At 38.4% G+C, this 13,533-nt stretch overlaps 1 protein-coding gene across 1 annotated transcript in view; it reads left to right on the top strand.

Moving 5' to 3' along the window:
- CNTNAP5 (contactin associated protein family member 5) overlaps nt 1-13,533 on the top strand; it is an 886,651-nt gene that overhangs the window by 838,800 nt on the left and 34,318 nt on the right. The window lies entirely within an intron of this gene.

Consider the following 13,533-nt stretch of genomic DNA (forward strand, 5'->3'; position numbering starts at 1 on the left):
TTTGGGGGTTACTTGTATGATTGGGTTTGTTTCTGCCTCCTTATTTTCTACTTGTCAACTTTCCTGTGATTCTAGCATGTTCTTTCTTATTCTCTCAGTCACAATACAGTGTAGAAAACATTAGTAACCCAAGGCATTTTAAGCAGGAATGGATTTAACTCAGGAAATAAGTTGCTTTTAAAATTGTGGCCGCACTTACAGTGTGCATTCTTGTTAGAGTCTTTTGGAGTAACTCCCCAGGCAGCTCTGAGCTCATGAGTGGGGAGCTATTAACTCCCAGGCCATCCCTAATGTGAGGCTAGAGTCCAGATGCCACTGTGGCCGCAGTGGCATGTGTCAACTCCCAAGAGGCGGAGAAGGTCTCTTAAAAAGGGTGGCAGAGAATACTTCAGGTTACCATGACTTTGCTGGCCAGTAGAAAAAGCTGAAAAGGCAGAAAAATGACTCCTGTCACACTATAGCCTTCCAGATTCATAAACAGTACTTAATTTCCAGAAAGTAATGTGCATCCAGAAATCTATCTGCTGTCAGGTCTGGGAAATGTCAGTTTTAGTTGCTAAAATGGCAATTGAATGAGCCAATCAACAGTGACTGACTTCTAGATTGAATTTTAAATTTCTTTCTTATTCCATTCCCCTCTCCTACTATTATTTCATGTAGACACTGCTTTTTTGATTTATTAATTCAGTCACGAATTTGTTGGAACCTTCTACTTTCTACCAGATTAGATTTCCTTGTTTCCGAAGTAAATTCTTTTGAATTTTTTTCTGTATAAGGGGTCCTTTATCTGAAAACAGGAGTTCCACCTTTCATCTTTATTCCTGGAAGATAATTTTACTAGACGTACAACTCGACATTGAAGGATTTATCCATGGGTGTGATGGAGCCAGCTCACAGTGGCTCATAAGGACCTGTTACACACATCTCTGCCCAATTCTGCTTTCTGTGATATCACAAGGGTAGTTTGAAATCAGCCATCCTGGGAGTGTTTACTCCATGGAGCTCAGAAATTCTGCAAGTCAGGGCTCTCCCCACTGCTTGACATCCAGGTTAAACCCTCGCCAGCGCAGCACTGGACTCTTCTGATCTGGCTATTGAAAAGCTGGCTGTCAGCCTGTCCTGCCTTTGAAAGTGCTCTGACCACCACCACTCCCAGCACCCAAAACCTACTTTTAAGGTCATTTCTTTTAATTTGGTGTTTGGCAGTCTTATTACCATGTGTCTGATTGTGGGTTTCTTTTTAATTGTCTTATTTGATACGTTTATGTTTTCTGCATTTATTCATTAGTTCCTATTGTATCTAGTTCCTATGTATTATTCATATGTATCTATCCACTAGCTCTCAAAAATTCTCAGCATCTCAGTAATGCTTCTTTCTTCTTCTCTCTACTTAATTACTTTCGGCCTGCACTAGATAAACCTTAGACTTTTTAACTCTATCCTCATGTGTCTTACCATCATCTTATAAATAAGTTTTATTCTTTATATCACTGTCTCGCATTCTGGGATATTCATTGGGTTTTACCTTAAAATTCATTTATGCCTACTATCCCATTAAACTTATTCAATGAATCATTTTTTCATTGATTATGTTTTTTTTTAAGTAATACTTCATCCTTTTTCAAACATGCCATTTAATTAAGATAATCTTTTGTTCCCACTTATTTTTTAAATCTTTTTATGTCTTTAAGTATTCCATTATTAGTTATTAAACATCTTGTCTCTGATATTCCCAATATTGGAAGTCCATAGGGATCTAAATCTATTATTTTCTGTTTTCTAACTCTTTCCTATGATAGCTTGTTCTCCTATGCTATGTGTGTGTATAAGTATGTGTGTGAGCTCATTTTTGGTTGAAATTAATTTGCAGGAACATTGATGATCAGAAATTGGAAAACTTTCCTCCAGGCAAGATTTGTGTTTGCTTCTGCCTGGTGCCAGGAGGTGCTACCAATTTCAAATTATTTCAGTTTCTCATTTTGGGATTTTTTCTACACAGAGAGTGAATATAAATTTAAGCTCAAGGCCTGAATGAGACCAAACCTCTGGCTGAAGTCTCAGAAGAAATGTTATTACTCTTGATATCATAATATGTCATTTTATTATTATTTTTGTTACAGTTTTTTTCAATCCAGAGCCACATCCCAGGTGGAGAGGTTTTATACTTATGCCCTTTTCTGTTAGGTGATTTTATTTATCTTGTCCCCTTTTCACTGATTTGAATGTAAGAGTCATAGGTTGAACATCTTCACCTAGCAATAGCTCAAGGCTAGGATTCCTATTCTTCTTCAAGACGATTTAGGTACTTTTCCTTGATGCAACCTTAATGTTGGTTGATGACTCACTGTCTTGGTTTCATCTTTCTTCCCCCAAAAATCTCCCCCAAACTTAGGATTCCTCTTCGTTTCCTGAAGCTTAGCAGGACATTAAAAATGTGTTGATTGATTTTAATGATGCAGAATTACTTTTTATAGTATCTGGTCTATTATATGTCCCCTGATACCTAAATACATCTTGAGCCATTGAATCCTCACTTCAACCAAATCAGGAGAATTTTGGGAAGGGAGATCATTAGGGCTGTAAGACCACCAAGCTCTGGCTGTTTTCATGACACCTAGTTTGTGTAATGGCAGCTCTAGAAACATCCTCTTATTTAAAAATTTCTCTATTAATCTTTCCACAGTGTATGATATTCCTGTGGCATTTCTGTCTTTTGAATTAAACCCATAATACATAAGATTGAAAGGATGAAAATTTAAAGCAGGGTACTAAATTACTGAGGGCCAGCTTGTCATTTTGTTTTGGAAAATATAGGAAAGAATTTGATTATGGTTGAGGAAGAGTATCCAATAAAATGTCTTCACTGGGCTAAGTGTGGGAGACTCCTGCCTCCCCCCTTCCTTCCCATCCAAATTGCTATAAATAGACAAGAGCACTTGGATACACAATTAACCTCAGCGCTTCTGGTCTATGAAAGATCTATATCTGGAGGTGAGGGAAGATGATATAAACATCAGGTCTATTATTAAGGAGGGACATCTATCCTGCAGACCCTTTGGAAAGAAGCCTCATGCATCGGAAAGAACTCTTATTTGTTATAGGAACGGATGGTGCAGGAGTGGGTACATGGTATTGATGACAAATGCAACCCTACTCCACAATTTTAGAAAAGTCTAGTACTAGGTTGGACATTTTCAACTCTAAAACAAGGATTTGCAAGCACTTTTCATAGGATAGACCAAGGGCGAATAAGTGTAGTAAATCTGGTGTCCCAATTTTCTTCAATACCATTAACAGCATTCTACTGTGAAGCAGAACACATGTATTCATTTTCTTTCTGTAAGAGGAAGAGCCAATTCACCATTCGAGAAGGTAGTTATTTAGTACCAATAATGGTTCTATATGGTATGTGCCTACACACATACCATGATGAATAAAAGTCTCTTTCTTGGGAATTCCTATGATGTAGAGACTAGTCCATGAAAATAGAAGATAAAATCATTGGCATTAAAATTGCATTATGGGTGTTTACCTATGGTAAGTCATGGGCTGTTGTTGGGTTTATTCCTTGGTTTATTAACGTTCTTTGACTTTTAAGAAAGATTTCTTGGTTCTGGTCTATTACATGAATGGATTAAAGAGAAGATAACATTAAAAAGAAAAAAGTGTATATATTTAGGGAAGTCACCCTTTTGAACAAGATCATCTGTTTCTGGAAAATTAATGAATTCTTTAGAAAACATAGAAGCACATTCCTTCGATTCAAATATTGTGACTTACCAGTGTGTTTCTAAGTTTCTGTCTCACTCAACCTTGGTAAAAAAACTTGGACATTCACACAGGTTTAGAAATTTAGAGAGCTTGAAACTTCTAAAAGAAGCTGTGTTTTTATTTATATATATATTTTTAATTAACTTTTTCTGATCCTCGTTTCTCTTAATTTACTCTGCCAGATATGGAAACATGTTCAAGTTTAGGTGGAAAGGAATTGTAGTACTGCTTTTAAACTGTAGTTAACAGATTCCAAATAGACATTCAAATGAGATTTGCACTCAGGGCATACTTACAGGATTATCCGTTTATACAGCCAGCATTTATTAATTTCCTGCCTACTTGCCAATTTGATAGGCTGAAACTCAAACCTGGCAGAGACATTATTCTTTTGCTGTGATTGCTGTTTGCCCAGGTAGTTTCAAAATTCACTTGGCCCTAACAAGCCATTAGAAATTGAAAAAATTACTTCTCAACCTGCAAAAGAACCCAGCTGATCTAGAAATTGTAGGGCTAGTTGTGAGCGTTTGCCTATGCTTTTGTCTTCTTCAGATGAAGTGAGTTCTGATTGTGTCTGTAGAACAGGGTTTTTTGATTCTCCCAAATCCCTCAGTTTTGAATGTCAAGCCTACTGTGTCTTCTGCAGCATCAGAGTCTTGTTGACCAAACACCCTGATTGTTTTCATGTTAAATCATTTCTCAAACATTTTGTAGGTGAAGAGTTATGGCTGATATTTTTAGACAGCACAGCAGAATTTATGCATGTAAGTGAAAGGTGAATACTGCAAAGTACTCTTTTGGGAAGACTGTACTCTATTTTTTTTTTTAATTTTGTACACAGTTGGGCCCCCCTTCTGCTTCAAGACTGGTCCAATTGATATTAAACTGGAAAGCAAAATTACAGAGTGAAACAGCTCAGCTTTTGAAAGACAAACTAAGTCATGTTTGGCTTTCTCCTCTGTAATTACTATTGTGTGATCATGGTGAATTGTCTAATCTGTCTACAGTTCCTCATCAGTAAAACGAGGATGATAACATTTAATTCATAGAGCTGAGTAAGCCTTCCATGAGACACTATATGTAAAGTACTTGGTATTTAGCACACTCTCCACACATTAGAAGTTTTTGATGTTTGAAGATTGTGGGAACCTGGAGGAGAACTGTGTTTTGCTTTGTTTCTGTTTTTGTTTTAATGAGTCTGGAAAAGTGGTTATAAAGGTAATTTCCAAAGAGGGACTCAAATGCATTCTAAAAGAGCAGTTTTGGACTGTGGTGAGCCTTGAAGATGGGAGTATGAGTCACTGTCAATCAGGGCTGTTTTAAAGGTATATCAAGCTTTAACCAGTTTAAATTGACAATAGATAATATAATAGTTGGTGAAAATGGAAGTTTCAAAGTGTAGCCTTTGCTTCAGGCACAGCTGGGTTCAGAAATTCAAATGTGACTGTGATTCAGCCTTTGTCTGTCTGTCTGTCTGTTTCTCACTCCACCTTTGACTCTCTTTACCTCTCTATGGGGCTTTATTCTCAGGCAGAATTTCAATGGTAACAAAGGTGGAATCAGCAACCCCATGCTTGATCACTACCATTTCAACAGCCCTGGTGGAAAGAAAGCCTCTCATTTCTAAAATTTCCAGGAAAAAGTCCTGGATTGAGTCTCAAAGGACAAATTTGTGTCAAGTGACAAGTCCAGATGATGACAATGACCAAGGGATTAGAATACACTGAGTGGCTATGCTTGGATTATACACCCAGCCATGGCTCTGGACAGGGTGCAGGGTGCAGGTCAATATTAACCACATGTGTTGAGAATAGGGAAATGTTATTTCTTTTCTTTCTTTTTTTTTTTTTTTTTTTTTTTTTGCTGTATGCGGGCCTCTCACTGTTGTGGCCTCTCCCGTTGCGGAGCACAGGCTCCGGACACGCAGGCTCAGCGGCCATGGCTCACGGGCCCAGCCGCTCCGTGGCATGTGGGATCTTCCCGGACCGGGGCACGAACCCACGTCCCCTGCATCGGCAGGCTGACTCTCAACCACTGCACCACTAGGGAAGCCCGGGAAATGTTATTTCTTAAAAGGAAGCCGAAGTTTTCTTACCAGAGTGAGATGGACTCTGAGGAAGACAAATCAACAATAATCCAATAACAGTACTCTTTTTCCTCATTCACATTCTGCTACCCCATTTTGACCAGGAAAGAATGGGATGCAATTCTACGAGGTAGGCTTCGAATTGTGCATAATCTGGGGACTGCATTGTGCTTGTGTACATCAATAGTCTAAGTGTGTTGCAACAGAAAACATAGTCTTTGAGAGTTCCTCTTTTATGAAATGCATGTTATCTTATTTGGAACAAGTTTATAGCTCCTGAAGAAACTACTGAAAAGTTATTTTATTTGAATTCATAGGTTCCTTAAATAATGTTTCACTTTGTTTATGGTCATCTCTAGTTCTCTAGTAAATAAAAAGATCTCCAAACCACAGCCCCTTCCTGACTCAAATTCTAAAATTGTGTGTAATTATCTCGTATTATGTCCAGAAATTTCTTAATGATACTGCTTCCCTGAGGAATAAAATATTTCAGACTCATTAATCTGACCTCCCTGTGAATGATGTGTTTTAAAGGATCCTGAAATATCAGATTTCAGTAATCATTCCAACTTCCTAAATACCCATCTTATCCTTTCTCCCTTGAAGATAACAAACATTGAGTCACAACTGGACTACAGGCCATTTGTTAGTGTTTCTTTTAAAGAATAATGAACTACATTTTTCCTTGTGGAAAATGCAATAGATGATTTAGTTTCACCTCATGCAACAGGAACTGTGTGTTATCTTCTGATTAAAAATGCAATTTTATCTTGCATTTTCAAGGAACGACTACATGATCAGAACCCAGACCTACTCCATGCTTGTGCTTCTCTGTAAAAGTCAAGTTTGTTTATTGTAAAAGCAAAAGCACTCTTTGAACAGACTTTGTATGTCCTCCCCTGACTGTATTAACAAAGGATATTTTGTGTGGTCTACCAGAAGCCAACGACATGACTGTTACAGAAAAAAAGTTTCAATTAGTTTTCATGACACAAAAATTATTGAGCATACCATGGATCAGGCAATGTGCTAGGCCGTATAGATACCCCCAGACAAACAAACAAACAGACAAACACATAAACAATCTGTCCCTGTTCTAAAGATACTGCTCACTTTAAAATTCTCCCTCTTTCAAAGGAAAGTTATCAAGGTTGGGTTGAGAATATTAATGTTGTGCAAGGTTTTGGACTATCTCTTTTAGGCTATGGTAAATAACTTGGTTTTCTGCATTAATCAAATAATAATAGTAATAATAGTGTGCTATTATTAATAGTATAGCATATTAATATTATAATAACATTATTATTACTTCATTATAATAAACTAATATTATAGTATATTATAATATTATAATAATAACATTGTTATTATTGTTTTTTATTAGTTATTATTTAATAATGCACTGCTCTGTGCTAGATCTAAACTCTTAGATTTTATTTTTTCCTTATTTTTAATTGAAATATAGTTAATTTAGTGTTGTGTTAGTTTCAGGTATACAGCAAAGTTACTAAATTATACATACACACACACACATATATATTATATATATATATATATATATATTTTCATGTTCTTTTCCAGTATAGTTTGTTACAAGATATTGAATATAATTCCCTGTGCTACACAGTAGGTCCTTGTTGTTTATTTATTTTATATATAGTAGTCTGTATCTGTTCATTGCAAATTCCAAATTTCTCCTCATCCTCCCCCATTTCCCCTTTGGTAAGCATAAGTTTGTTTTCTATGTCGGGGAGTCTATTTTTGTTTTGTAAAAAAGTTCACTTGTATCATTTTTTAAGATTCCACATATAAGTGATATCATATATATTTATCCGTCTCTGACTTACTTCACTTAGTATGATAATCTCTAGGACCATCCATGTTGCTGCAAATGGCATTATTTCATTCATTTTTTATGGCTGAGGAATATTCCACTGTGTATATGTACCACATCTTCTTTATCGATTCATCTGTTGATGGGCACTTGGGTTGCTAAGCTCTTATGTTAACTAATTTTTTCCTCACAACAACCCAAGAAGGTAACACCTATTATTACTCTTATTTTATAGATGAGGAAACTGAGTCACAGAGGTTAAGTGACTTGTCGAATGTCACAAAACTAGCCAGTGGTGGACTTGGCATCTAAAGTCACACATTGCGAGTCTGGGTCCTGCACTCCCAATCAGTCCTGCCATATTTTGTTTTTTAACAAATAATATAAGATAGTCCAGACAACGTACACTCTGTTTTCTGTTGAGGACTCCTAAATAAAAACCTTGTGTCCTTAGCCTTAACTGCGATGGGCTTAAAAGTAAACTCTAGGTCCAGGCTTTTATCATGGAGGGGTAATAGCATATTTATTGTAAGTCAGGCCTTGGAATCTGCCCTGGATTCCAGTCATAACTCTAGCACTGACTAACTGACCTGGACAAATGACTTAATACTCAGAGCTTCACTTTTCTCAATTGAAATGTAGGTGTTTATTGTAACAATGCCTGTTTGGACGATCAGGTGGTAATGCGGCTAGCATGATGCCTGGCCTAATGAAAGCTCAATAAATGTTTGCAGTAACAGTAATAAGAACATAAGAAGTCACCACATCTGACCCAGCTACTTTTCTTTTGAGAATGGCATTGGACTCTAACGCCTTTCGGACCTGAAAGAGGAGTTGTTATGGAAGAGAGAAGATGGCTACCCACTCTGTGCACAAAAAAGCTTGCACTTCACTCTTCCTTTCTGCTCTGGGAGAATGAATGAATAAGGCATTATGTAGCCTTGACTCTATGATGCTTGGTAAATGGTGAAGGTGCACATATGGACAATTCTCGGTTTCTGATAAACCAGGTGAAACCTACCTGACATTATTTAAATTTAAATGTATGTTCTCATGATTAAAGCTGTCTCTAGTGGTTTGCAACCTTGTGATACTTGGTGGATCAACTAAGCTTCAAAGCATGGAATCTAGTCTGATTTTTTTTCATTAAACAAACATTTATTGAGTACTTTTTACGTGCCAGGCACCAAGCTAGGCACTGTGGATACAAAAATTGAAGGACAGCCCCTGCCTTCAAGGAGCTTACAGCCTAGTGTGGAAATAGACCAGTAAGTGGGCAAGTAAGCCCAGAGTGATCTGCGTGCGTGCTGGTGAGAGAAGGGGGGGACATTCCAGTTTCCCTGGAGGAAGTGAAATCTAAGTTGAGAACAGACAGAGAAGGGACCCAGGTGAGTAGAAGAAAGGGGAATGAAAGTGTCATCTCTGGATACAGAAGGCTAAAAATCAGAGCACAAGATAGCAAGTGATGAGGCCAGAGAGGCGAGCAGGAACCAGGACCCCATAAGTCTCACAAGCCGTGCTAAGGCATCTGGGCTTTATCCTGAGGGCAGTAGGGAGCCATGGAAGGTTGTAAGCCAGGGAATGGGGTCTAGTCTGATTTGTAAAGATGCTGCCCATCATCTCCGTCCCTCTCCTACTCTCAGCATGAGGTAATCATGGAGTTCCAAAGACAGGACTGAGTCTTATTTATGGTTGTATCCTTCTTGCTACCATATTTACAAGCACATATTAAGAGTTCCATAATATTTCCTTTTAATTAATTTTTAATTTTTTTATTGAAGTATAGTTGATTTACAAAGTTGTGTTAATTTCTGCTGTACAGCAAAGTGATTCAGTTATACATAGATATACACTCTTTTTTTAATATTCTTTTCCTTTACAGTTTTTAATAGGATCTTGAATACTGTTCTCTGTATTATACAGTAGTAGGACCTTGTTTTTTATCCATTCTCTATATAAAACCTTATATCTGCTAATCCCATCATGCTGCACGTTAATGGGCTCAATGTTGTGCAATCAGCTACGGTTAGATTGTGGATAAGGATCTCCAGGTTCCCTAGACACCGTGTCTTTTTCTCACAATGGTGCCTGACAGTGAAGTGAAAATGAGTGGGTTTGGAATCAGACAGTTGGCACCTCAAATCCTATACAAGCTATGTCACTGCTAAGTTAACCTCTCTGAGCCCCAGTTTCCTCATCTGTAAGGCAATAGACATACTTTTTTAATTGATTTGTTATGAAGATAACACATAGGGTGGGTAAAGTGTCTGGCACATAGTGGTATTTGAAAACAGTAGCTGTTGTGTTTTGTTTTGTTTTTTTACATCTTTATTGGGGTATAATTGCTTTACAATGGTGTGTTAGTTTCTGCTTTATAACAAAGTGAATCAGTTATACATATACATATGTTCCCATATCTCTTCCCTCTTGTGTCTCCCTCCCTCCCACCCTCCCTATCCCACCCCTCCAGGTGGTCACAAAGCACCAAGCTGATATCCCTGTGCTATGCAGCTGCTTCCCACTAGCTATCTACCTTACGTTTGTTAGTGTATATATGTCCATGCCTCTCTAGCTGTTGTTTATAAGATCATGCATCCATGCAGTCTATTGATTTTCTTTGGCTGATATCACTTTTTCTTGCCACTGGCACTGCTATTGATTTGTTTACCCTTTGCCTGGGGAATCTGGTCCAGTGTTGTAAATGTCAGTGTTGACAAGGTAATGAAGTGAAGAGGATCCAAGCTAAGAATAATGAACTCTGCACCAGCCTTTTAGGTCTCTCTCCCAAGCTTGGCAGGAAGGGTCAGAAGCTGAAAAGAACAAGTGGAGTCAGCACAGGTTAGAATTCTAGGTGTTTTCTCATGGAGAAGGAGAAGAAATCAAAGTACAAAGAGAGTCATTGGTTACTGGTTATTCATTTAGTTTACTGGGATATTATTTTTGGAGGATGCCATTAATGACAATAACTTGAGTATTAAAACAAGTTAACATAGCATGAAGCTCCTTTACACTTAGGGATGATTACAGGATATCCACTTCTGGGAAAGATTTGATCTGAATCCCTGTGTTTTTCCATTTCACTTCCGCAAGGAGTTTTGCCAGTGATCAGGGTCGGGACTTGAGACCAGTGGCTAATATACCAATGGTCTCTACCTTTTGCTTGATAAAGAGGCACATTACTGGCTTTCCTGTGGGGAGGACAAATAAGTAAATCAGCATACATACCTAGAGAATGTCTGGTTTGAGTTCATCCCTTAAGATGAATTGCTGACTATTCTAATTCACCCCAAAACTTGGATATGTGCTTTATCTTTCCCATATATTTTCTCACCTTTTCCAAAATGCATCTATAGAATATAAGCTTTGCATAGGTGAAGCTTCTCTTGAAAGATAATATTATCTAAATGTTTGGAGTTAGGAAAATGACTCCTTAGCATTATTCCAAATCAAGATATTAAGTGAAACTAAGAACATTTTAAAGAGATATAGCCAAAGGGTTCCTTGTTCCCAAAGAAATAAAACCCCTATCTATGGAGACAAGACACATTTAATAATTACAGTGAGTAATTTTGGTAAGTGTTATGCAGATCGAGTGTGTTTAGAATTCTTAAGAGGGAGAGACCATTTCTAGCTGAGACGATCCAGAAGAGTGTCATCGAGATCACCCTGACCCTGGTCTTGAAGTCCAGATGTGATCTCAATAGATGGCATGCATTAAAGGAAGGAGGGATGGTATAAACCAAATAAGACAACAGGAAGGAAAAATCGTGTGTTGGGAACGGTGACTAGGCCATATTCAGATGGTCTTGTTCATGCAGGGTAAGAGAGAGGAATGGGGAAAACAGGAAAGTTCACTTGGGACCATATTACCGAGTTTCTTCAGGGCTCTGCAAAGGAGTCCAGACTTCATTATATAGATGGGAGAAGCCATCGAAGGGAGCTCTCATGGTCAGAGCTGCTGTTGGCTCTTTTGTGGGTAACAGGTCAAATTGGGGGTGGGGAGAGATTGGTATGGAGGTTATGCTAAAATCCATCCTTCAGGTGGAAGAGAACAAGAATCAGAGCCAGGGGGATAACAATGGGATTTGAAATAGGAATTGGAAGATTTGGGTAATTTACTGGGTGGGTGGGTCGAAGTGTAAGGTGGACTGGAAAGGTGAGCACAAGAGAACAGAATAAGAGTGGTGGCTTTGCAGTCATTGCAGAGGGAAATTAAACCATTCTGGTCAGACCTGAGTCCGTTTACCCACTCGGGGCACATATTACAAGGGATTATAAAGCTGATACTTTACACCCCTCCTTTAAGCAAGAACCCCAGGCCTGCTCAGCTGCTTCTAGAATTGTGAAACCCCTATCATTCAAGACAGGGAGAAGAGGCACAGACCAGCTCGTATTGGAGAGTCCAGTTGGGAAAGTTCACAGTGGAGATTTCCACGTCGGTCCACCGCTTTGTGGGATGTCTCTCTCCCCACCTCGAGTCTGCTCAGAGTTCCCTGACTTGTATTTCTTATCTGTGTGTGTAGCTCTTTCCCTGGGGCCGACTGTGGTTTTGAAGACAGAGATGTGCTGTTATCCGTATTCTTATCAGTCCCATCTCACAGCACAAGCCTTTGTGCTCTGTCTGTTCTCTGTATGTATCTTACAATACAGTCCTTTTGATTAGTGTATTACAGATAGAGTACCTGTTTTCAATTCAGGAGGAAAACACCCGTGTTCATGTTCATGGTTTTATAATCCATGCTAGGGTGAGCGACCATTCTGGTTAGCCAAACACTGAGGGATTTTCAAGGATGTGGAATTATCAGTGCTAAAACTGAAACCATCCTGGGCAACCCTGGGCAGTCAGTTTCCCTAAACCACACTTAGTTTAGGGGTTTTGAATAGTTTAATGGAACTGAGCTGGGGGTTGGAAAATGCCAGGTGAGCAATTGAGGCTCAAGTTTTTCAGTCACAGCTGAGCCCAGCTGCTACCATCCCAGCAGGTGTGCTAAAGGGCAACCAAGGTGAGGGTGGAGAAGGCGTGAGAATGAACCAATCAGCCTATCAGCTGACACTTACCAAGCCCCTGCTGGGATGCAGATCCCAGCAGCCAGGTGTGTTTAGATGACTGGAGAAGGGTATGGGATTTTTTTCTGCCCTGAAAAATCCAGTGGACTGGGTAGGGACAAAAAATTGCACACAAGCAGTAATAATAGAACAGTGGAACTCTAGCTCATGGAAATTGGATCCTAAGGACAGAGAAAGGAGAAATCAAAAGTAAAACCAAAAGTAAAACCATCTAATGCATCCCAATATTCATAGCAGCACTATTTACAATAGCCAAGACATGGAAGCAACTTAGGTGTCCATCAACAGATGAACAGATAAAGATGTCGGATGTGTGTGTGTGTGTGTGTGTGTGTGTGTGTGTGTGTGTGTGTGATGGAATACTACTCAGCCATAAAAAAGAATGACATAATGCCATTTTCAGCAATATGGATGGACCTAGAGATTATCATACTAAGTGAAGTCAGACAGAGAAAGACAAATATCATAAGATATTACTTATATGTGGAATCTAAACAACAATGATACAACTGAAAGTATTTACAAAACAGCAACAGACTCACAGACAGAGAAAACAAATTTATCGTTACCAAAGGGGGATAGCAGTGGGTGGGGGAGATAAATTAGGAGTTTGTGATTAACATATGCACACTACTATATATAAAATAGGTAAACAATAAGAACCTACTATATAGCACAGGGAACTATATTCAATAACTTGTAATAACCTATAAGGGAGAGGAATCTGAAAAAGAATATATATATATATATGTATATATATATATATATATATATA

Source organism: Globicephala melas, chromosome 7 (genome assembly GCF_963455315.2).
Source record: "Globicephala melas chromosome 7, mGloMel1.2, whole genome shotgun sequence".
NCBI lineage: Eukaryota > Metazoa > Chordata > Mammalia > Artiodactyla > Delphinidae > Globicephala > Globicephala melas.